Below are 25,819 nucleotides of genomic sequence, written 5' to 3'. Positions count from 1 at the left end.
ATGCACACACAGAGGTGTGTCCAGTAATGGAGTGACAGAAGGGACGCAGGTGCCAAAGAGAGCTCCAGGGGTGGCGCTCTCGGGGTGCTCTCTGTTCCCAGTGGTGCTCATGCTGGAAATGCCGGGTGTGGCACCTCCCCCGACAAGCGACCACAGAGCCTGGTGTCCCACAACAGGAGGCACGAAACCCACTTCCCTTCGGCAACATATGGTTTTTGTATTTTTTTACTCTAAGCACTTGTTTCATCAAGTCAGTTTCGCTTCTGCACATATTTCTACGAAGGCAGAACGGTTTTCTTGGGGAGGAAAATGGATAGCCGGGGCCAGACAAGGAATCAGTCATCAGGTACAGCGGCAGGCGGCCCAGACCACTAGACCCCATTCCATCGGGCTCACTTAGCGACACTGATGACTGATCACCGTGTCGTGAGGAGGCGTCCACACAGCTCACAGAGTTCCACAAGACCCCCTAACACCAGCAGGACGGGGACTCTTACCCATGCTTTTGCGGCACCGGAGAAACTAAGTTACAGAAAACTTGTAAAATTATCGACTTTTAGAGCTGGAGCCTTAGAGATTACCAGTCTGATCCGGGGTGGCGGGGGGGGGGGGGGACTGAAACCAGAGAAGGAAAGAGGGCTTGCCAAAGACCCAGTGTGGGGAAGGCAAAGCCGGAAAACACGACTCCGTCTCCTGCCTTCTAAGTCAAGGTTTCCTCTACCACAATATTTGCCCAGAAAACTGCAGTGATTGACGCACTTCTAATAAAATGTGTCCGATGATTGTTTATGCGCTCAAGCCAGCACGGACTGAGTAGCTACTGCGTGCTACGTGTACTGAACGGCCACTGGAAAAGAACATGTGAGCATTTTCAGGAGCACCAAAAGGCCCCCAAACTGAGAAAATCGAAGTGACATCACTGTAGTGAACGACTGATTTCTCTCGTTCCAAACCTTTGGGTCAAAAGGATACAACTCCTTAAACTTTTCTTGCCATTACTGTTCATAAGATGGACAAAAAAAGTCATATCCTCGCTAACAGAACATAAAAATCTTCATGTAGCTAAAATTAATCACTTCAGGGTTTTTTTCTGAGGTTCATTTGGAAAATGATGCCTCATTAGCAAACCATGATGAGTGTTAATCATTACTCCCATATCAAGGATTGTCACTTCCCCTTGCTCACCAGTTTAACCTACAGACAGTTGGGATTTCATACAGTTCGATGTAATATTGTATGTATGTATGTATCAGAGAGAGAGAGCACAAGCAGGGAGAGCGGCAGGCAGAGGGAGAAGCAGACTCCCGGCTGAGCAAGGACCCACCCCCCACGCCGCCTTGCAGGGCTCCCCCTGGGATGATGACCTGAGCTGAAGGCAGCCGCTTAACCCACTAAACCACTCAGTTCAATGTAATATTAATTTTTGCAACTCATTCACCAGATTAAATTAAATAATTATATTAAAAATCAGAGTACTTGGGGTGGCTAGGTGACTTCGTCGTTAAGCAACTGCCTTTGGCTCAGGTCATGATCCCAGGGTCCTGGGATCCAGCCCGGTATCGTGTTCCCTGCTGGGCAGGAGGACTGCTTCTCCCTCTCCCACTCCCCCTGCTTGTGTTCCCTCTCTCGCTCTCTGTCAATTAAATAAATAAAAATCTTTATAAAAAAATCAGAGCATTTGAATTAGCTTTTGCTATAGGAAAATAGAGTAACCACAATGACAAAACTGTTTCTGGCTCAGGGAGCCTGCGTGACCCAGTCGGTTGAGCCTCGGACTCTTGATTTCGGCTGAGGTCATGACCTCTGGGGTGGGGAGATGGAGCCCCCGTGTTGGGCTCTGCGGTCAGCAGGGAGTCTGCTTGAGATTTTCTCTTTCCGTCTCCCTCTGCCTCTCCTGCTTGGGCTGGCGCTCTCTCTCTAAAATAAATAAATCTTTAAAAAATAAAAAACCTACTTCTGGCTCCGTGTAAATTTCAAAACCACGGTGAGAAGACGTGGCCGTTTGGGGAACCCTCCTCCCAAGCGACAGCACCGCCAGCCCCTCGGGCTCCCCCAAGACCAGGAAGGCAGGCGGGTGCAGCTCTGCCGTCTACTTACATTCGGGAACGTCTGGGGCTTTGGAGGCTGCGGGCCCTCGGGAGGTCTGCTTTCTAGCCACTGAACTTTCTCTCCCATTCAGAGGCAGGTGAGGCCTCCTCGGAGGCGCTGACCCACGTCATCCAGTTGGGCAAACAAGCCGTCTCCGCCCTTGACACTGACACGAACCAGCTGCGCCTCCTACCTGGGCTGTGGGGCCGTGCGCAGCCGCTGGGATCGCCCGGTCGTGGAATCAGCATGTCTGAGCCCAGGGTGGCGCGGGCCCTTCACGCAGAGGATTTTCCCCGTTATTACAGGAGCAGGGCTCCTTTCAGAGAGGGCTTATCCCGACTAAACCTGGCCTCGTGACCTGACCGCACCAAAGCGCTCAGCCTGGTCCTGCCCTGCAAGCTGGGTGTTCCCTCCCCGGGTCGTCTGCTCGCCCCTTTCCGCAGCAGAGCAGGGACAGACCTTCCGTCCGGAAAAGGAGCAAAATGCACCAAGGGCTTTCTGGTGGCACTTGGGGAAATCCCCCCTAAATAAAGGGGCAAGACAGAGAAAACTTGTGCAATTACGAGGACGCCGGCAGTCCGGCCCCTCTGGATGGTGTGCTGTGCGGAGAATGTACTCACCGAGGCGTGGCTTCAGTTTCAACAAGTGAAGTCATAAAAAGCCACAGGCTTGGCGGGGCCCGCAGAGGCATACCTGCCCAAGGGGGCGGAGGAGGCCTCGGGGCCCTTGGGTGGGACCCACGGGCAGCCGCTGGGAGCCCCTGGAGCCCGACAGCCTCCCACCTCCCAGGATTCCTTCTGTTTCCACGGGTCAGCCACTCTTCTGCATGGATGCAGCCGGGTTCAGTTTTGTTTTTTGGAGGCAGAGTCCCTCTCTCTGCAGAAGCCCCGATCCCTGCCACGGGGTGTGACCTCTCCAGGGAAACAAGTTGGCTTTGCCCCCAAGGCTCCTGGAGACCAAGCTCGGAGGAGAGCGGGAGCTTCTCGGAGGAGAGTGTTGGATGTGGGGGTGGGGGGATCTCGCGGCCCCCACTTGCGGTTCCGACAGAGCAGAAGTGTGTAGGATTCAACAAACGGATGGGTAACCCAACTGTGGCACATTCATACCTGGGAATATTAACCAGCCATAAAAAGGAGTGAAGTTCTGATTCCTGTAACCAACCCAGATGAGCCTCAAAGACTTACTGAGTGAAAAAAGTCAGACACAAGAGGTCACATGTTGTGCGATTTCACAGATAGGAAACGTCCAGAAGAGGCAAATCCAGAGGAACAAAAACCAGGCTGATGGTTTGCAAGGGCTGGCGGCAGGGCGAGTAACTTCTTGATGGGTTCAGGGTTTTATTTCGGTGTGATGAAAATATTTCTGGAACTGGATAGAAGTAGTGGTTGCCCAGCATTGCGGATGTGGTAAATACAACCGCACTGTTCGCTCTAAAATGGTTAATTTTGTGTGACATGAATTTCGCCTCGTGTTTTAAAGGTGTGTGTGTTTCACATCTTGGGGTTCTGCATCCACTCTTGTTTGGAAAAGGAGTTCCATGGAGTGGGGGGCAGGAGGAACATCTGAAAACTGTTACTTTTATGTTTATTAACACCAGGTTTCTGTACAATTAAGGACTGGTGGGATAAGAAACGAGAATGCTAGCTTTCCCCTTTCCCCACCCCACCCAAATCACAGGAGAATTCTTCTAAGGAAGAATTTTTCTAAGTGAAATATGTTGGATGAGCTAATTGGAAATGAAGAGAGGTCATTCAGGGGGCAACAGGGGGCAAACGTAGAGAACTAGAAGGGGAGGATTGGAGGCAGACTCCTGAGGGGAGAGGAGGAGGGAGAGAGGATGGCCAACCAAGATGGTGGAGTTGCATGAGGACGTTGAATGTGGGGAATGTTCCGTATTCAGTTTCAGCTGCGTACTTTTGGCAGTGTGAATTCCTTCCACGAACCATCCCCTCTGCCACCATTGGTCCCTGGACTGCCATTGTCACGACTGCTGGATACTGAGCATCACCACTGACACCCATCCCACCACCGCTGCCTCTGGTGCCCAGAGGTGGCCACAGCCAGTGGGGAAGGGAACAAATAAATAGACTGACTTTTCAGCTTCCATCCCAGAAACGGGTGCTCCATCTCTTATAATAGATGGCCTGGGCACTGGGGACATGTTCAGATGCCAGGCACTATGGAATCCAGAGTGTCCACATTCCTTAGTCGTGACTGCCTCTCCCCAAGGCAGTGCTCTGATGGCGCCTCAGTGTCAGTCTCTGTGACTTACCACTGTCTACACATGTCCATGCTGATCAGCTTCCCTCTTCGTCTTCTTCCGGGCTGGACATTAAGCAAGCAACCAGATTCCCATTTCCCACCCACACGTGTGTGGGTTCCCTTGTCCATCTCTGGGACACCCTCCCTTTGGAGGCCGGGGTTGGGATCAGGAACCAGACTGCTGCTGTGTGAATACCAGCTTCGCCACTCACCTGGCGTGTAAATTCTGGCAAATTATTTCATTTCTATGTCCTCAGTTTTGCCATCTCTAAAATGGGAATCATAGCAATACCCGCCTCTTGTGGGTGTGGTGATTTAATTTCAGTAAAGCTCTCGGAACAGGGTAAGCCCTCCATAAAGTGCTGCATATTCTCTGACTGCTGGCCGCGGGTCTGTTTGGAATCCCGACAGGCAAATCCCTCAGTGAAACAAGGCTTATACTACCATCTTTTTATCCCTTCAGTAAAATCGTGAATTTGGGTGCAACTACTTAGAGATTGGTACATCTACAATAAGAGCTCAGCTAAACTGACTTGTGCACTAGAAGAAACACACGGGGACTATGACATTTAAAAACACAGGCTCAGTTAAGAAGAAAGTACCTGGTTTCAAGCCATTTACACTGAAATGTTTACTGGGCTGGTGACACACCATTCCAATCCCGTCCCTCTCCCTGGCCATCGCTGGGCACCAGGTATTACCTTAGCTAGAGGACCTCTGTGTCTTCAGGTGAATGAAACTGCACGTCTTTAAAAAGGATCCAGTTTAGGCTTCTAATTCATCTCAGTGGGTTACTACAAATGAGAGCGAGTCCACAAGGTTTTCTTCTACCCACTTGTCTCTGTGCAGAGCCCAAACAACCCTGAGGGCTGACCTCAGGCCTCCCATAGATTGAATATATAAAATACATAATATATATAATTAATTATATAATTTTAATTATGTATACAATTTATATATATAATTACATATAATAATATATAATAATGATATAATAATATAATTAAATATATAAAATTCATTTTAAAGGATGATTGTTTGGGAGGATTTTTGTTTCTCAGCTGGCTTACTGGTGTCACATCATCAGAACCGCCAAAGACCCCGAGTGTAAGACAAGACAGTCTTCGACCCATTAATTCACGCCTTCACGAGTTCTATAAATATTGAGCTTTTTTACGTACCAAGCACTGAGGGGCTCATGTGCTCTTTACTACTTACGACGAAGCGATGGATAGGCATTTTCTCTTTTTATGGATGAACAACCGAAGCCCAGAGGAATCGAGTCACATGGTCAAAGGCCAGCAGAGAGCAGGAGGAAGGATGGGGAGTCTGGTTGGCCCCAGGCCCTGCATTCACGAAGGATGTGAGGCTACCAACATAGAAGATTTTTCTATACAGTTCAAAGGTAATTGAAAACTTTTTTCTCCCATTTCTTTTTCTGCTCATTGACTTCTAGAGCAGAGCATGGTTTTTAGCTGTTGGCAACGGGCAGTTGGTCGGGAGGGTCCTACCTGATGCAACCCGCTCTTGATCTGCAAACAGTGCGGGGCTGGGGCCGCTCACTTGGCGCAGCGGCTGAGACAGCCTAGCAGGGCTGCGTAGCCGGAGCACTGCTGAGAGGAGCCGAGAGAGCAGAACCGGGGAAATGGGGCCTGGGGCCAAGTGTGGAGGAGGAGGGCGAGTGGAAACGTGAGAACCCGCACGGCAACTGGGCTCCGCAGAGAGGCCGGTGGGTGGAGGACGCCGCTCAGACCCAGATCGCCATGTCCAGGTCGGGCCAATGCCCCATTTTACGTGCTAGGTGTAGGGTGGGGAGGCGCGGGGAGCTGGGAAATCAGAGACAAGATCACGCCGGCCCCATGGCATTGACGATAACACGGAGGCTCAGAGAGGTTTTGCAACTCACCTCCCCTGTCTTGTGAGAACAGTGTGCTGGGATTTGTGATACATCAGACAATTGTACCGAGTTTTCTACTTAGGGATTTTTATTCTCTAGGTTAAAAAACCTCTTTTGTGTATGTGATGGGAATGTATCTGGTTTAAGGGCTTAAGGAGTTTTGATTTTTCTTCCGCATCGAGTACGTTAGGTTGTTAGTGCTGGGTGAAGCTTGGAGATCATCTGCACTGACACCTCCTTCACACACAGAGAAACCGAGGCCCAGAGGGTGGGGACTATGACTATGCTGGTCTCCCAGGGAGCAGGGCCCGGAGCCCGATCTAGACCCGGACAGGCGCGCTTCCTGCGAACATCCGACCCCTGAGCGGGCCTCTGCCGGCTCTGCTGTCGCCTCCGGACGAGACCAGCAAGGTCAGCCAACACCTGCCTTCCCTGCTGTGGCATGGCCCTTGGGCCAAGTGGCATCCAGCCAGTCTGGTCCTGTGAAGGCTGAGCATGTGGGAGGCGATGACTGGAGGCGTCCAGTTGTGTCTGCTCCCCGAAGGTGAGCTCAGGTTCACAGGACCAGCGGTGACTTCGGCAGCCGGACACACCAGCGGCTTGTTCCCACAGACAGCCCCAGCAGGCAGGAGACCTCATCTTCTCCCTCCAGTGGCCGAATTCAGTTGTTCCAGCTCCCGGCCTCACACAGCTGAGCGTGGAGCTACTTATAGCTCCGTTATCATGTTTCCTTTTAATACAAACAAACAGCCGTAGCCTGGGAAGGGGAATTATTGAAAGACCTCGCCTGCCTTCTGGTCTGCCGGGCGGGGACCTGGCAGCAATGCGGGGTTTGAGTGACACGACAGCACCTCCTCACCACTTGCCATCACCACCCCACCCCACCCCACCCCCACCTCCCATATTTTCCCCTCCCCCATCTCCGAGGCCACCAGGAAACTCTGATGGGAGAAGCCCAGCCTCGTGGGACCTGGGGACTTGGGGGGAACTCAGAAATGATCTGTCCTGCCCCTGAGCCAGAAACCACGTCACCCAGCCCTGCTGCTGGGGAGAGGCTGGGCCAGATGCTGAGTTTCTGCTTCCCAGCCTCAAACCTACTGCGTTCCAGTGGTGGGGGGCGCTCCACCAGCCCACTTCTGTGAGGCCCTGCAGGTAGAGGCAGAGGCCTGGCTGGAAGGAGGAAGGAGAGTGCACTCCTTCCTGCCTGTTTTTCTAGTTCCAGGAGCAGTGTCCAGCCTCTCGGCTTCCCCTGGGGGTCAGGGGGAGGATAGTCCCCTCCTGCCCAGCGCTGGGGTCCCATGTGCAGTTGTCTCAAGGCCTACAGAGCTTGCCTCATGGCTAGGGCTCCCTCTGAGGTTCCCCTCTATGGGACCCCCCCTGCCAAGCCTCTAAATTTTAATAATTCCAGCTTCTCTCTGCTCCCTAAGCCCTGAGTTGATAACCACCTCCTGCAGGGGCCGCCTTCCCTTACAACTCTGAGCTGGCTTTTCTGCCTTGCTATTTACCTAGATAACAATTCTTTACAACCAATTCTCTCTGTTAATAACCAGGACGTTTCCATCTTCTAACTCGACTGGCTGATAGGCTGGCAGGGCTGGGATTCCAACCCAAGATCGTCTTTCTCCTGGTTCCGTACTCCCTGCTTTGGAATCCAATAATCGTGTGTTCCATTCAACCAATGACAAGGTGAGTTCCCTCCATTCATCAGTTCTGACTTTAGTAAGATGTGGTTAGGATTCCCCACCACCCCCAGCAACCCACTGTCACCCAATCACAACATACACTTGCTGTCACGCCAATGCAAGTCTCTACCAGCAGCTGTTAGAATCGGGGTGCACGATAGCTCTAGTTCATTGTGGGGCTTCCCGACCTTTCACATCTTGGCCTGCATACTCTACTGTGAAGACATGTGCCCCGCCCCTGACTTGGGGACATGGACAAGGCTGTGTGAAGCCTCATGCCCAGCCCGGTGACCCAGGCTCCACCTGACCACACCAAGAGCTGAGGGGTTTGGAATCCTGGCGAACCCATGGCCTGTCTGCACACGAATGAGCCCTGCTCCACGTGGAGAAGCACAGACCTAATCTAATGCCCCCATTTTACAGATGACCAGCCTAGGCCAGAGACCTTTGGTAGCTTACCCGAATTTAAATCCCAGCTCCCCTTCCCCCTCCAGCTGCCTAGTCAGCCTGATTCACAGCCCAGCACCAGAATTCCTCTTGGGAAGGAACACTCTTTGGGCAAAGAACCGAATTTCGTCTGTGTAGGTGGTGAGGGTTGGGAGGAGCTGCAGCTCAGATGGCTAAGGGGCGCCCCGTGTGAAATGAGAGTAAGGAGGTTTGGTTCCTGAGGTGAAGGTCAGAGAAGAGGACAGAGGGCAGAGGAAGAACCTGGGCATTGGTGTGAGATAGAGAACAATGGAGGAGAGTCAGGGAAACGTCCCCTGGAAGCGGGCAGAGGACAGTTGAATAATCACGCCCATCGTCACTTTCCTTCCGTTGTAGCACACAGCCCTCCTTCCGGGCCCCAGATTGTCACAAAACTACAGTCACAAATCCCTCGTGAGCCCTTTGTTCTGTGTTTTACTTTTGGCAAGGGTTGGGGGTCTGGACCTTGAAGAAGCTGCATTTTATTCATATTTGGGTCAATACAGTAGCCAAGTAGGCACCTGAGAACAGAGGAGACCAGCACATACAGGCCCTGGAGGGTTCACAGAAATCGTGGGGTGCACCTTGGCAATCCACTAGGCATGGGCTTGAGCTGGAGTCTACAGGCGCAGAGAAACACCAGCCGACATCTGGGTAGGCAGACATTTGAAAACTTAAATAAAACCCACAGAGTCAAAATTGGGGATCATGCATGTTGTTTGTACTCATCTGAGTTTTTTTTAATTTTGTTTAGTTTTTTAAAGATTTTTCTTTCTTTCAGTAATCTCTATACCCAACATGGAGCTCGAACCTACAGCCCCAAAGCAGAGTCCTACGCTTTTCCGGATGAGCCAGCCAGGCACCCCTGTTTGTACTCTTTTTTTTTTTTAAAGATTTTATTTATTTATTTGACAGACAGAGATCACAGGTAGGCAGAGAGGCAGGCAGAGAGAGGAAGGGAAGCAGGCTTCCTGCTGAGCAGAGAGCCTGATGCGGGGCTCGATCCCAGGACCCTGGGATCATGACCTGAGCCGAAGGCAGAGGCTTTAACCCACTGAGCCAGCCAGGCGCCCCTGTTTGTACTCTTTTTGAAACTGCTTTTTGTTTTCCATTTCAGTGGCATATCAAAAACAATTCTTCATGCCTGTAACATCTGATTTAATAGCTGAAGTGGACGTCAAGTTGTCTCCGAGTGTTTGCTTGGAGATATCGTTCTGTATGCTTGTCTCGGCCTGGATGGCTGAAGACGTTGCTGGGTGAGGAGCCTGGTAAGCCTAGACCAGCTGCAGGTCAGACCCAGCAGGAAAATACTGAGTCCAGAGAACTGTGAATGGGGGACCGACTTGGGGGCCCAATCAGGTCGGCAGCATCAAACACAGAGGTAGGGACCGTCAGGGTGGAGAACAGGTGGAGGGCTGGATGTGCAAGGACACAGTGCGTCTGGAGGCCGTGGGAGGGCTGCTGCCAACGTGGGGATGGAGGACATCTCCAGAAGCACAAAGGCTTCTTCTTGTCTCAGGAGAGCATTGTAGTCATGTGCAGCTTTTTGATGGAGAGACCTGGGTTCTCCACTGGCAATCATATCCTGGGATGTTTGATACAGGTCTTGAAGGGCCTAGTTCATCAGCTGGAATCTGGCTCTTTTGGGGGGGACAGAGGCCAGGTACTTTTGGTGGTGATGCTTTCTAAGTTTTGCACGTCTAAGCCAGAACATGGGAATAATCATGGACTCTTCAGATCTGCTTGAATACCTCCAGTGATGGGCAGTTCTCTGTCCTGAGGCTTCGCTCTGGAGAGAGTGATAACTGGATTTCTGGGAAGTTCTTTCTTTTGCTCCATAATTGAGGTCCCACCCATGATTCCATGAGATCATGTCCCCAGGCTCTGGACGATAATGACACCACGAGGCCTGGGCTGCTCCATGGTCAGTGGTGAGGCTTGAGGACAAGAGGGACAATCTGGCTGACCTTATGAACAATCATCTTGGGCTGGCCCTTTCACTCAAGGGTCAACCTAAATTTGCCTTCTTCTGGGACGCCTCTGAATCCGCACTCTCTCAGCCTCACAGCTGATGAGTAGTTGTTAAAAGCTAGCCAGCCCACCAATTGACTACAGACACCTGAAGGATCCCAGCCGAGACCAAGAGAACAACCCAGAAGAGCATCTGAGCCCAGCCCCAATGCCAACCACAGGATCAGAGACTAAATTAATGGTTTTTTGTTGTATGAGGGTCATTTGTCACATGGCAAAAGCTAACTGATAAGATTTCCCCCAGGGAGCCCATTCACTTTCCTTTATACCAGCCTACACCCAACCCTGGCTGGCCATCCTGAAGATCTGTGCGTCGGAGCGCAAAGCACGGCACATGACAGAGGAGCGGGGGGAGGGTCCTATTCCTTTCCCCGGTAAAATAACAATTTACAAGCATGGCCCCTTGACTACCGGCCATTAGCATCATCTTGGTCCATGCCAGACTAGGTATCACTGCTTTCTATCTCTCTGAGGATTATGTTCTGAGCACCCCACATTTGAAACAGTGCACAGTCCCTTAGTCCAAAATGGAAACATGAAGGCACATATTGGTCTGCAGTAAGGGGTCTCTTCTCCTCCTGCTAAAACAGATATTTGATGACACATTCAAATACAAGATTCTCTTTGCTCACGATTTTCATATGGTCCTAAGCACACTGGATATTATCAAAACCATATTTCTTATGAAAACAAGCTGTTGAAACCCACAAACTTTCAGACATCATTTGAATCTAAATGCTAAACTGTGCTGTCGTTTTTGGAAATCGAATACAGTATGAACATAATTGGGGACTGCAGACCAAGGGGAGGGTGGGAGGAGATGGGAGGAGGGGGTGGGAAGGAAGACCCGGCAGAAATCCTGAGTGTGGATGGGATATCAGTGCCAATTATATTGGAGCCAAGATGTTATACTGATGAGCCATATGTTAAAGCTGCATTAAGAAATTAAAGGTATTTGCCTTCTATATGACATAATATGACAAATGCAATTATTAGCCCTTAGAGAGAGTTTCAGATAACATCAGGCAATTTTATTATGTAAAATAGAAAATAGCTTTTTAAGACTTTTGTTCTTCAGACAATTTTATTATAAACTCATCTTTACACTGTAAGGTTAGTAATAATTACCTTATCAATAAGACTTTGTTAAGTCCCATTTGCTCAGACTATAATGCTTTCCAACAAGAACAAAAAGAACATCTTAATCATATTTTCCTGTTTTTTTTTTCTAATTAACTTTTGGAGTAGTGACCTACATCCCAATGCTTCCTCCCCAAAAGATATAAAACAATGAGGGACGCCTGAGTGGCTCAGTGGGTTAAAGCCTCTGCCTTTGGCTCAGGTCACGATCCCAGAGTCCTGGGATCAAGCCCCGCATCGGGCTCTCTGCCTGGCAGGGAGCCTGCTTCCTCCTTTCTCTCTGCCCGCCTCTCTGCCTATTTGTGATCTTTGTCTGTCAAATAAATAAATAAAATCTTTTTTAAAAAGATATAAAACAATGAGAAAGAGAAAGTCAGTGTGTGCAACCACCAGACCCTCAGGATAACTTGAAGATCTGAATAGAGACAGTTAAGCATTCTTCAAAATAACTGTGAACGAGAGGAAAGTCAGACAATCCCAGAGTGCAGTTTCGCATGTGCCCACCTCGGCCCTCCATGAATCTGTGGAAATCACAGGAAGACCTAGTTCTATAGGAAAATAGCAGAGAAGACAGAAGGAAGCTAAAACTCATGATTAAGTTTCCTGGTTGGACTTCAGACGTGGGACCCGGTGCCTCCAGGGGAGCTCAGCCCAAGCATTGCTTCCCAAGCCCCAGCCCCTCTCTCACCACCCACCCACCCTGGTTTGGTTCTTAGGACCATGTGTCTGCCCACTACCTGGCTTCGAATGTGGGGTTGAGGACTCATCTTGCCATGTACAAACACAGCTCCCAAAGGATAACTTCCTGAATTCCCTATGGGTAGGATCTGCCCAGCTGATAAGGTTTGGTACTAACAACTGACTGCCCACAGGATTCATTCCTCCTCTATCTAGCTGCTCTCCAAGGTGGGCATCTGTGGTTGCGTCATTTCCCCTCACACCTGTTCACCAAGACAAGTCAACCTGAATCTCCTTGTTTAGGCTCAAGGAGGGAGAGGTATTTGCAAAAGCATGGGCAGTCCCGGGGCAGTAGAGCAGGCTGGAGTTGGGAGAGAGGGAAGCGTATCCAAGACATGCCAAACAGCGAAACTTCCACCAGGCGATGCAAACAATAACATCACCACATGTTCTTCAAAGAACTGGAACACATGAGAGGAAGATCTTGTGACTGACCAGGACTCAAGATTTGGTTGTCTCATCTGTTCGCTTTGAAACACGAGACGCGAGATAACTCTGTCAGATCCTAACTTGAGCCTCGTTATCTGCTTCGGCAGAAACATATTCGCAGGAGTGGGCTTTTGAATGGCCAGAAGTGAATACAAGGCCTTGCTTTTGAAGCCCCCAGACTGACCAATAAAACCATGTCCCCTCAAAATGAAAAACTTGCCCCCGCTCACAAATGACCACTCCAGCCATCCCACACCATACCCTTTATTGTCCCTTCACCCAAAACGAGCACAGCCAGAAAGAAAAGTCATTCATGATCTAAGCCTTGCAACTCAGGATTCAATAAGCATGAAAGGCAACAACTCTGAGGAAAGGCAGTCCTTTGGTAGAGGCTGGGAATTTCTTTGGAGCCCCAGAATACTGAGACACAACCAATTTTAGTCATTCCCGAACCCATGTGAGCAGCTCGACTACACAAGGTTAGCTCTCTTTGCTAGAACACAGCCTGTCTCACTGGGTTTAATCTCTTTATAATTCTTTGGCATCAATTCTGGCACGGGGCTCTGCTGAGGCCATTCCCTGACTTGAGAGCGGAGCAGAATTTCCCCTTTTTAGGTCACAAACTCAGAGCGCTCACTCATCCCAGCGGCTCCCTCCGCTTGTGTCAATTTTAAACACCCTCATTAACAACATTTATGAAAGGTTGGCGAGGTGGCAACTCTCTTGAGTTGTTCCTGCCGTATGCAGCCGTTTCACGAGGCTGAAACACAGGCCCAGACTTGCCGCAGCAGGTAGGACTATAAAAACACAGATATCTACTGCTTCTAAACAGAGCGGAATTAAGGACCCCAGGACAAAGGTCGTGGACTGTCCAGTGACTCTCAAAGGGTTCAGACAAGCCCATGAAGTGCGGTCTTCTTGGACAGGGTCAGCTGCTCCCTGGTGTTGCCACCTGGATCTCGGTCCCCTGCCCTGCCTTCTGTGCTGGGATAGGACCTCCTGTGCTGGGGTGGACCATCTCACCGGGGCTTCTGATTTCCTTGGGAATCAGAGATGGAGAGCACGGTCTGCATCCTAGTGAGTTTGGGTTTCTACAGGTCAGCACCCCAAAGTCTGGTGCGATGCATTTGTCCTCCCCCCCCCCCCCCCCCCCCCCCCGCCTCGGTGTTGCCTCTATGCCCCACACTCCCCTGGCCCATTCGGTGCACATCATTGCGTCTGCGTAGCGGCACCCATCATTGCAACCAGCGTCTCTGCTGCAGTCCCATAAGATCAGACGCTTGCGCAGGCAACTTTTGAGGGCCTGCCATTGGCCTTTACTCTGAAAATGGCTCGTTTTTCATTCGCCGCCTACCCCACCAAACCACCTCCCTCCTAGACACTGCTGATGGGCTTAAGCTGGGCCAGTCAGATCTTCTCTCTTGATATGTAATAGGGGTCCTGGAAGTTAATCAAGATGGGGGGTGCATAAATCGCCAGGCAATGAGGATTGGAGGCTAGGATCAGTGCCAGAGACCTAGAGATGACGCGTGGTGACCTGAGGGAGGAGCAAGGTGAGGAGCCCAGCAGACACCCCCCACCCTCACACCGGAAGGAAGCGGACCCCAGCCCACCCTCACACCGGAAGGAAGCGGACCCCGGCCCACCCTCACACCGGAAGGAAGCGGACCCCAGCCCACCCTCACACCGGAAGGAAGCGGACCCCAGCCCACCCTCACACCGGAAGGAAGCAGGTGGTAGCGGAGAAGCCCGGATGCAAAGAGCTGCTACAGCCCAGAGCGGTGTCTTCTCAACTCACAGTGAGTTTCTGCTCCTTTCACCCGATGCTCCCTGATGGACACCATGATCAGAAGCGGCCAGGATCTGCAGGCGGTGGGCTTCGCTCTGTCCTCACCCTCCCTCAACATCTCCACAGCCTCTGTGACACTGTCGCCCCCACTTCCCCTGAACTTCTGTCCCCTTATGCAGGCGCTACAAAACCCGCTTTCCCTGGCCTTCTCCAGTGGCTCCTCCCACCCTCTCAGGGAAACTGTCTAATAAGACCCAGGCTCTGGTCTTCCAGCCTGGGCTCCTCAGAAGCTTCCCTTAGTTCCCATAACTTCCTCCACAGCGTCCAAGCAGAAGGTTCCAGATCTAGGCGTCCATTCCTCACTTCCTCCTGCACCCACTGTGTTTTCAACTCTGGTGGAGATTTCTACTTAGATGATTCACAGTCACTTAACCTCGTGAAATATAAATGTGTATTTTTCTTCTTCAACCCAAACCCTCTCTTGACTCCCTGATTTCCATTGATAGGGCTGTGGTCTTTCAGTCACATCTCCTGGGGCCTTCATGGTAATTCTGCGTCTCACAGTGATCTCAGCTCGGTATCTGCCTCCCTTCCAGCCCAGGTGCTCCGCGGGCTCCGGGGTCACGTGAGAGTGGCTTACAACAATACCCTCATTCCCAGGACCTGGTACATGGGGTCACTTGAGTGTTTGCTGAGAGGACGGAAGGGATGAATGATTGTGTTTTAATGTCGCCTCTGTCTCATTCCTCGTCTCTCTAATACACATTCACGGACACCTCTGGATTCTTCCTTCCCGGAGTGTCTTTCACTGTCCCTTTCCTCCCATTCCCTTTACTTCTGGGCCAGACCCTTATCACTACCCATTAGAGCTGCTGCAGAAGCAAGCCCGTCTCCTGACTGCGATGACAAACCCGACAAAGGGGCACTCTGGGAACATTGTGGGTGCCGAGTTTTTGGATCTTCCCAAATCTCCCCGTATAAACAGAGCAACAAGATAGGAAAACCAAGCCCTGTGGACTTTTAAAGCAAAACTTGACAGTTAGCCTTGTCCTGAACATCGACCACCAACAGCCACAAGACCCACCTCGGATTGGTGTCCATGCAGGAGGACACGGACAGAGGCCAGAGGGCCCTGCCAGCTGGACCTGAGGGCAGGACAATCCTAAAGTAGCCAACTGGTACTCACTAGGAAGGACAGCGTGCCAGTTGGGGAGCAGCAGCTAAAACCGGAGGTTTGCCCCCTGCACACATGCATATGCAGAAATCACACATGAGAGGGCATGTAGTTTGAGTCTGGTCATTTCTGTTTCATGGAACATCCTATGAAATAGACCCACACATGCACACACGACACACATGCACTACCCTGGCTTTCACTAAGCTGTAAGATTTTCAAATGAGGCTCAGCACTCTGCCCTCCCTTGGTGTGGCCTGATGAGTCAGTTCTAACCGACACCAAGTCAGACTCCGAAACACAGTGTTTGCCGAAATCCCATGGCGGTTCAAGTTGGCAGCCACAGCACCAAAACTGGTCAGAAAAGGTACTTGTGTGAGTCTAGAGAAACACTGCAAACATGTCAAAGTCAACACCATCAGGAGTTTTAAAATAACTTGGGCCCATAAGGTCTCGGTGTATTGGGGCCTCAGGGGGTCTATGAAACCATCATTCTGCAGAACCATAAATACTTGAAAATCCAGTTTGCAAGGGGCAGAATCATAACAGAGGCCAGAAGAATGAAATCTCCTCCCACCCAAACCCCTTTTTTAAGAATGAGGGGACCAAGGTCTAGATCCACAGGGACTCATCCTACCAAAAGGAGACAGTAACTTATTGGAAAGAAAAAAATACATTTCATGCAGCTTAGGAGACCATGGAGTGGGGGAACGTGGCAATAAGAAGCACAAATGTGCCTTTCATCTCCCTTTGTAAGGAAAGAAAAGAAAGAAATGCATTTATTCCCTCTAATCTCAGTAGCCAAACCAGTTTAAAGCCACACGTTGTTCAAAGGAAGAAAGCTGGCCGTCTGAGACGTACTTACCTAGGGTGCTCTGAGCATGAGGAGAGGAGAGCTGAGAACAGGCCTTCTCTTCCTGATGTGAGGACTTCCCAGCACTGCCCTCCGCCCGTGGTCTGTCTTCCCCCAGGATCACATGGAAGTGTTCTATAAATGTGCATTGGCTTAAGGTTGGGAAAGCTGGCCCGGAAAGCAGCGGCGTGTAAGCAATCTGACCCAGGCTAGGCAGCGGCTTTCCAGAAGGCTCTGCAACCCTGAGGGGGAATAACAGAGGCCAGTGAGCTTACAGGTGCCCAGAGTCTGCAGCTCCCTGTTTTCTCACTCTACGTTTTGTTGGGGACCCAGATCCCGTCTCAACCGCCTGGGGCTGCAAATTGCATTTGTTTGGGGGCAGTTCTGTATTTTGGCTTGGACCAGCCACTTTTCAAAACAAAGCAGCCTTAAAAACCGAACAAAATGAAAAACTATAAAATTAGAGGTGCTTCTGGTAAACGGGAATAGGTCTTTGTCAGCTTCTCCTGACCTCATAAAATCAGGCTGTCCTTTTTGAAAACCGTCAGTGTGCTCCCTTCAGAAAGGGAGGATGAGCAGTTACTCTTAGAGCATTTCTAAATGACAAAGCTACCTAAAATTCCATCAATACTGAATGAATTAAACGTGCAGCCGTACGGGACGCCTGGGTGGCTCAGTTGGTTAAGCAGCTGCCTTCGGCTCAGGTCATGATCCCAGCGTCCTGGGATCGAGTCCCACATCGGGCTCCTTGCTTGGCGGGGAGCCTGCTTCTCCCTCTGCCTGCCATTCTGTCTGCCTGTGCTCGCTCGCTCTCCTCTCTCTCTCTGACAAATAAATAAAATCTTAAAAAAAAAAAAAAAACGTGCAGCAGTATGATGAGAAACAAAGCAACCATTAGAAAGAATGGAGCCCTTTAGGTGCCAACAGTGAAAACTTTCCAAGATACATTGGTGAGTGGGAAAAAAAATTGACGTACGTAACAGTATGTATAATGCTACCATCTGTGTAAAAAAGGTATAAATCTATGTGCATGCTACATTATATGTAGTATGTTAATTCTATGCTCTGAAAAAAATCATACTGCACTATATATATCTTTTTTATTTTTTTTGCGGGGGGGGGGTGGGCAGAGGCATAGGGAGAAGGAGACAGAGAATCTTAGGCAGGCTCCATGCCCAGCACATAGTCTGAGACAGGATTCGATCTCATGACCCTGAGTTCATGATCTGAGCCGAAATCGAGTTGGATACTTAACTGACTAAGCCACCTGGGTGCCCTACACTATTTTATAATATGTGTAAAAATATATAAAATAATGACCTTCTGGAAATTCACACAAGCAACTGGTGGCAGTGAGTGGTTGCCACCAGGAAGGGGTGGAAACTGGAGGACAGGGAAAGAGGAAGATTGTCTCCCCACATGTTTTTCTATTCTAGGAATTGTACTTCATGTGAATAATAATTTTTCAAAGAAAATTTTAAAAGTAACCTAATTTCCAATAGAAATGTTTAATTTTCAAAATTGCTTTTCAGGCACTGAATTCAATTGACCATAACACTTATTTATTTATTTATTTATTTATTTATTTATTTATTTATTTATTTATTTTTAACATATTCAACATCTTTTATTGGGTTGTAAGGAGCCTGTCATACAGAGGCCCCGTCTGTGGGTTCCGAAGGAGGAGTCTAAGGGCTGGATGCCTGGGCCCTCGTTCATCTCCTCTGCAGCCAGGACTTGGAGCAGGTGTCCCTGAGCCTCATCGGGTGTGGAACTGCCCCACCGCCCACCTTCTCCGTGGGCCCAGCAAGGCCTAAACAAGACGCTGTACATAAAAGCTCTCTGCAAACAGAAAGCCTTTATTCAGGAATAGAATTGTTCGCAGTGATCACATTTGGCAGGACTTTTTTCTGAAGTTCTTGGGTAATTCAACACTCAGAACACAAATGTTCCCACGAGCACAAGCATAGAGGTAAAGCAGATACTTCCAGAGGGCCTGGGTCTACAGTCGCCAGGGTGGGTTTTCTCCTTAGCACCAGTTTTGATGTCCCCAGCATCACCCCTCCGCTGTGCAGGGCGCCTCTATGAGTGGCTCCTGGCATGTCCCATGGTCAGGTCTTTCTTCTGCCTCTACCTTTGGTCCCCACTTAATGCAACCAGGAGCAGTTTTCAGCGCTTGCATTTGCACTAACACATAATGCTTGGTTGAAGATGCCTTGAGATGTAAGAAAGCTTTTTTGTTTTTTTGTTTTGTTTTGTTGTTTTGTTGTTTAATTACGCTGAGATCACAAGTCAAAGTCCCAGAGCCCAGGAACAGGGTAGTTCCCACCTTTCCCATAAGAAACCGCAGGAGTGGCTCAGCGGCTGAAATGGCGCCACCGTGTGGCAGCACTCTCAGGGCCGCTTTAACCCTTCACGTGACCCGCCAGCCTTGAAATGCTTTTCCTCTCAAACTCTAATTAATTACCCAAAGCAAAAGATTGTTTTAATCTGGTGAGATTTGAAATTTTCAAATTTGCTCATAAAGTGCTGTTTCATTAATATTTTTATTGCGCATTACTTACTTGCCCCATGTAAATTCACATAAATGCGGCCTTGCTGAAAATGACTGGCATATGGCAGAGAACACGAGAAAAAACATTTCTCAGGCAGTGCTTCGAGCTGGTGATTATTTTAAAATTCTGAGAGGAAAATCATTCAAAGTGATGTTATGACAGCAAACAGGTGGATTTATAAAAATAAAAGGATAATGTTTACAGCCTATTATCTCCCTACACAGTGAAAAAGAAACTCGTTAATGAAGCAGGCAGAGCTCCTTTCCTTTGAGAGTTCACTGAAGTGACAGCAGGGATTTTTTTAAGTTTGTCGGGACCCTAAGAAAGCAAACTGGGACGGCACCTCGGTCAAGCGATTGGTCCATGTCTGTGGACGCTGGGAAGGGGATTGAGATTTGGTCATGGAGGACACAGGAGGCTCAGCCTAGAGCTGGGGTCAAAGGAGGTGGTGGGATTTCAGCCCCAACAAGACCCAGTCTGCACTGCAGACCCAGGACAGAAATCCCAGGAACAATGGAGGGAACAAAACTGGGGTTGAATATTTGAAAATTAAAAACAGGCCTAAGCAGAGTGTGTGCCTTCCCCTTGTCCCAACCTCCCCTGACGCCCGCTGAGCAGACAGAAGCTGAAATCAAACAAAAACCAAACCTCCCACATAGTCTGAAATAAAAAATTCAGTAGAAGGCTGAAGGCAAACAAAAAATATGTCAAAAAAAAAAGAATTAATGAAAGACTTAAAAAATGAAAAAAATATTACAGGCTTAGAGAATCAATCCATGAGATCCCATATCACATTCACAGAGAGGCAGACATGGAACCAAAATGTGGAAGGAAGAAATTATCAAGGAAGTAATATAAGAATATTTTCCAAAGTTGAAGGAGGTGAAGCTCCAGATCGAAAGGGCCCAGCACAGTAACTTCACAATCTCTCTCATGGTTCTGTGGGGTTGGCTGGGCTCTGCTGTGTGGTTCTCGTGTGCAGGGAGGGCTCTCATGGAACTGCAGTCAGACGAAAGCTAGAACCAGAGCCATCTGAGGGCTCAGTGGGCTTGGATGTCGCAAAGCCTCATGCACATGGTTGGCGGGTGACCCAGGCTAGCAGCTGGGTGACCTGCACATCACCTCTCCCTTTGTCCTCAGCTTCTTTACAGTACGGAGAATAGGTTCTAAGAGTGAATGTTCCACTCAGCAGAACGTAGAAGCGGCAGATCTCTTAACGCCTCGGTCCAGAACTTGGCACAGGGTCACTTCTGTATTCTGTTGGTCAGACAGTCGTGGGGCCCACGTTAAAGGGGAGGAGACAGAAATCCGCTATCTCAGTGGGAGGAGTGTCAAAGAATTCACGGCTGTCTTCAATTCACCACCAACCCTACATGTTTCTAGAAACAAAACAACATAGGTCAATTACTGATAATGAGAGTCAAAACCAAACTCACCTTCCAGCACTCTCTCCCCTGGGTACCGCTCTCCACCTATGTGTGTCTTCCTAAAGTTTCGAATGTGCCAGACTCATTTTATCCTCAAAGACTTTTCTTTGCCATCCCCTCTGACCAGAATACGATTTCCCTGCATCTTTGCGTGATTCATCAAGTCGGATCTCAAATATCCCCTTCTCAGAGAAGATGTCCCTGCCCATCATATCTAAAATAAGTTGCATTCAGCATTTCTACCCTTAGCCCAAATTCTTCTAAATCCTTCATAGGACTTGGGAAAAGTGAGGAGTAACTGCTGATAGGTATGGGTTGTTTTTTTTCCTGAGGGGATGAAAATGCTCTAAAGTTGATTGTGGTGATTGATAGCTGCACCACTCTTGTGAACATAATAAAAACCACTGAATCGTATACTTAAGAAGTGTGAATTTTACGGCAGGTGAATTATAGATCAATAATAATAATAATAATAATAAATCTCACTCTGGCCTTCAGAAGTGAGTCAACATATTTAAATTGTTTTGCATCTCGGTTCCTCCGGCAGGTGTGAGTATGGTCCGCGATCAGCAGCCTGGGTATCACCTGGGAATTAGAAATGGCCAATAGGAGGCTCCCTCCTAGACCTACTGAATCAGAATCTACAGTTTTAATAGCCATCCCCAGGTGAATCAAATGCACACTAACATTTGGAAAGCACTGGTGTAAAGTGTTACTGAGGGCATGTAGTCGAGTTTTGGGGTGACAAATACATAACAGGTGTGATCCCATCAAGACACTTATTAACATGGGATTAGGAAAAAAATTTAATTCACAGGCCTTTTTTATTTATGCACAAATCCTCTTTAATGTTAACGAAATGAAAGAAAAGGGGAGGGAGAGACTTGGAAGACCGTGTGAGGCTCAAGGCTTACACATGTTCCCAAATGTCCCCAAGCTAACACTGGTTTGTTTGTTTTGCCAACTGGAAACCACTCCAGGTGCAGAAGTTTCAAGGGCCCGTTGCTGTTTACTAATATACTGTGGCTCTTTTCCATAAAAAGAGGGAGGAGACCGTGGGGGGTGGGTGGGGAGACTAACAATCCTTTTAGACCTTTGGACCCGTAAGTCTTGAGAGCCTGGAAAATACTCATTTGCACCGTTTAATAATTTGCATATATTGTTTGACAATAGAGATGAAAAATTAATTTTTTTTGTTAAACATCTCATCTGAAATGATAAAAATAACGCATCACTGAAACAGTACAGATTTCATAATCTCTCGCTGTCTCTTCTCCCCATTCCTGTCCCGGGTAAGTGGTATTTGTGGCGTAGACGTCTTTCTCTGGGTTTGTGTTATACATCTGACCACAAGCAGCCCCTCTGCTCTCCTGCCAAATCACAGAAGAACAGGTGCTTTCTCTCTTGTCTGCCTCCAACTGGGAAGCGCTAGGAGCCATGTGTCCCTTTCCTTCCCACACTCAGGGGTCTTCGCTCACCTGGCCCCGAGGTCTTGACAATAGGAATGTATGTCCCAGTCCTGGGCTTTGTTTCCTCTCAGAAGCTTTTGGATCAGCCTCTAGATTTAAGGGAGGGGCTTGGGAAAAAGAAAAGTCTCTAGATCTGGAAAGTTCTATCCCATGAAATTTATATAGTTGACTCCTGTTTTTTTTTTTTTTTTTTTTTTGACAGAGAGAGAGAGAGAGACAGTGAGAGACGGAATGCATGCAGGGAGAACGAGAAGCAGGCTTCCTGCTGAGCAGGGAGCCCCATGCAGGGCTCGATCCCAGGATCCTGGGATCATGACCTGAGCCAAAGGCAGACTCTTAATGACTGAGACACCTGGTGCCCGTGGCTCACTCCTCTTCTTAACTGAAATGTCAGCTTTTCAGAGGAGACTTCCCGGACTATACCTCAGCTCAAGTAACCCACGCACACTCCTCACTGCCTGGTAGGTAATTCCTTGCCACAATATGCTTTTTAATTGCCTCAGATTGCCACCATCTGAAATTATTTATCTATTCCTTGTTTGTTGTCTCTCTCCCTGATAAGATTGCCAGCTGGCGCCTGCCCGCGACAGCAGGGATCTTGTCTGTCTTGCTCGCAGAGCCTGGCATCTCATGGGCACGTGATGCCCTTGAGCTTGAACAGTGTGTGTCACGGGCCTTTTGATGCTCAGGCCCTCTGCGCCCCCACTGCCTCAGAGCGCACCCACGGCCTGGGTGGACAGTGTTCACATGTCTAGAACTCCCACCTCGAGCTCCTGGGCTCTCTTTTGTGTTCCTGTAGAAATTCCCTTTATTCTTAGGGAGCCCGGTAGCACCATACAAAATATGGTATATACAGGATTGAGTCGTTTCATAGCACGAGACTCTTCGGACACGTGTGATTATTTTCCACCTTGAAGGAAGCAGTCCCCAGACACCACGTGATGCCCCAGTTGCCAAACCCTTGCTCTCCTCCCCGCCTGCACCCCCAACTTCCCTCGTGGGCTCCTTCCCATCTCATGACCCGGAGTTCCCTCAATGGCCCTGACTCTTCTACCCAGATCAGATTCCTGCCTAGCTCCAAATCCTTTCCTTCCAAGCGTTGAACATAACAGGTGTTCTATATTCGTCTTTGTCTCACTTGCTTGACATCTGACTACCTCCAAAAGCCGTCAGCTTCCTGAGTGTAGGCCCTTGTTTGGCTGTCTTCAATACTGTATGTCCAGCCTCCAGCCCGTGGCTTAGCACCTAGTGGACCCCTCGATAAACATGCATTAACAAATGAAGCACCCAGAAAAGGGGCAGATTTTCATCACTAACTCATGTAATCATTAGCACAGAAGGTACTATTGGAGGACTAACGGGTCAAGTTTTTACTACCTTCTACCTTCTCCTGGAGCCTAGCCGATGAGGAGAGCCAAGATCTATCTCCCTGAGAGATATACTAAATATCAAATCACACCAAGTGACATCTTTACGACACTAGCCACTATAAACGCAGTGTAGATGACCTAACTGGGTCCTGGCTGGACATATCCGTAATTCCTAGCATCAAATCAGATCACACCCGAAAGATCCCCCTGTGGCTGGCTGGCTTCCTCAGTGCCAGAATAATCACACACTGTTTCCCACCCGAGAATGTACATGTTTTCCCATTTGAGTTGCAAGAATGCTGGTGCCCAGCTACATGGTGGTGGAGACTCCATGCACCAGGCCATTCCTTGCCTCTACCTCAGCCCCAGCTGGAACTCTCCTGCATCCCTCCCCTCTGCTGGGTGGTCATGAAGGCCTGTTTTCCAGATGTCCCCCTCTGGGTTAGTCCTAACTTAGTTCACTGTCCTATCATGTTAGTTCGGAGGGTGACCCAGAAGCTCATCTCCCAGGAAGGGAGGAGGGATTCTACTCAACCAGCTCTTCTCCCCTCACTGGTCTCTGCTCCTTCATCTTGTAATGCTCTGTTCCTAATTACTGTTCGTGACTACTGTGCTAATCAGTCTTTCCTGTTTCAGGCACAGTTCCTACTTTCTGGATCCATCTGGTTGCACGTTCGGAGTCTTTATATCTTGGTAATAGAAAATCTAAACCAAACTGGCTTAAGGAAGAAAGAAATGCATTATTTGGGTTGTTTTGTGAGCCAATCACAGAACGCCTGGTGAAAAGTGATTTAAGCAACAAGGACCTCTTGTGACAAGATATCCAGGGGGAGGACTGTTGCAGCTTGGGATCAGCAATTTTGCTAAGTCATCAAGGACCTGGGGTCTTTCTGCCTTGTAATGTTCATTTGTTAATTTTTCCTCATGTGGCCACAAGATGGCTGCCTCATTGTGAAGAACACAGGTGGACAACCTTGGACTACACAGGAGCATTTCCTTTCAGTGTCTGTTTTTAATGTGGAGAAAACGTTTCTGAGAAGACCGTCAGTAGACTTCTCCTTAGTCCTTTCACTCAGGATTGCACCATATTCCATGCCACAGGTACAAGGGGAGCTGGGAGGGAAGGTGAATATCTGGTTTTGTTCATTTGTTTGCTTTTTGGCCTCTGTGGTGGAAAGGGGGCTTTGACAGTAGAGAACAAAGGATAGGGAAACAGAAATAGAAGATATGTCTCCCATCTTCCCCTGTGGTGGGGTTGAGGCCATGTGACCAGATCTGGCCAATGGATTATGAGCAGCAGTGACATGCGCACATTCTGGGTTGACGCAATTAAGCCAACTCACTAATCCTGGACTGTCTACTTCTGGACTTCCAGTGTCACAAGGAAAATTCTAACTATTTTGGCTAAGGCCTTGTAGTAGAGTTTCTATTATACCTAGCTAAATAGACCCTGATACACCTTTCACCCATCATTTGGGTTATTTTCCATTTGTCCTCAGGCTTACATCAAATTAATCTCCACCTTTCTTAGCCTTGCTCTGCTCAGAGACTAATTTATGGAATGTATCACACAGGTTCTCTTGCCCTCTAACTTCATGCTGCCCTTAGCCAATGGGAGGTAAAATCGTTTGAAGACATGTTCGGGAGAGAGAGACCAAGGTGTTTTACCCCCACTTCCTCTTCACGTCCTCTTTTCTCAGCACTTCTTCTTTTGGCATGATTGCATGTCTCTAGGACCACAGCCCCTGTCTGGTGGCCCCTTTTCCATGGCCTCAACCTTCATCGGTTCTGGTAACACTGCTTCTTTGCTCTGACACTTCAGGCCCAGAAAGAGTAAGGTCTTCCCATGGCTGCTCATCCCAGGTACCACTGTTTGTTTCCTACTGTTGCAAATTACCACAATCCTGGTCTCCACTTTTTGGCTTTGCTTGCTTGTGCTTTTGGAAAACAACATCTGCAGTAGAACTCAAAATATGAAGAATGAAATTTAGGCATTTTCTGAATATAATTCCATCTGTCTTGGACCCTGTTAAGGATCTTTTAGAATATTTTAGTTTGAGAACCTGTTGTGAACATCAACTGCCATGATGTAGACATTCAGAAGGGATCGTAAACAGAGTTTACTAGGAGAAAGACCATCTTTGTCGTTAATTTTTGCTTGTGGTTCTTCTGTCTTCCAGAGTGGGATTGCCCGGGGCCCATGAACCTCATCTGAGGCGCCCCGCGAGGGCTCGGGGAAACTGAGGTCCCAGAGCCACATCTCTCGTCTCCAATCCCAGAGCGCGCCCCGCTCCAACGCAGCGGCCTCCGCCAACACACATGCTCCGCTCGCCCTGACGTCGCCCGGCCGTGGCGGGGTCCCGGGGAGCCGAAGACACCCGGGAAGACGCAGGCCCGGTGCGGTGGGCCTCGGGGGCCCAGCCCGGTCAAGCTCTAATTGCCGCACGGCG

The 25,819-nt window shown here is 49.1% G+C and overlaps 1 protein-coding gene and 1 long non-coding RNA gene across 14 annotated transcripts in view; one reads left to right on the top strand and one right to left on the bottom strand.

The window, feature by feature from the left end:
• TACC2 (transforming acidic coiled-coil containing protein 2) overlaps nt 1-16,696 on the bottom strand; it is a 205,913-nt gene extending 189,217 nt beyond the window's left edge. For 9 of the 13 annotated variants that reach the window (XM_047703139.1, XM_047703134.1, XM_047703144.1 and 6 more), the window contains exon 1: nt 16,561-16,695. The gene's annotated coding sequence lies outside the window, so the exon portion shown is untranslated. Of the gene's footprint in view, nt 1-2,097; nt 2,219-16,560 lie in introns of those variants that run through there. The other 4 variants (XM_047703147.1, XM_047703149.1, XM_047703135.1 and 1 more) reach the window with 2 other exon arrangements.
• A 5,601-nt stretch (nt 16,697-22,297) lies between these two features.
• LOC125084965 (uncharacterized) lies at nt 22,298-25,702 on the top strand. The gene is made up of 3 exons (XR_007122748.1): nt 22,298-22,460; nt 24,006-24,470; nt 25,104-25,702. It is a non-coding gene; the product is annotated as an uncharacterized LOC125084965 (long non-coding RNA).
• The last annotated feature ends 117 nt before the right edge of the window (nt 25,703-25,819 follow it).

The sequence above is a fragment of the Lutra lutra genome, chromosome 14 (genome assembly GCF_902655055.1).
Source record: "Lutra lutra chromosome 14, mLutLut1.2, whole genome shotgun sequence".
Lineage (NCBI taxonomy): Eukaryota > Metazoa > Chordata > Mammalia > Carnivora > Mustelidae > Lutra > Lutra lutra.
This window is presented reverse-complemented; position numbering and strand designations above follow the sequence as displayed.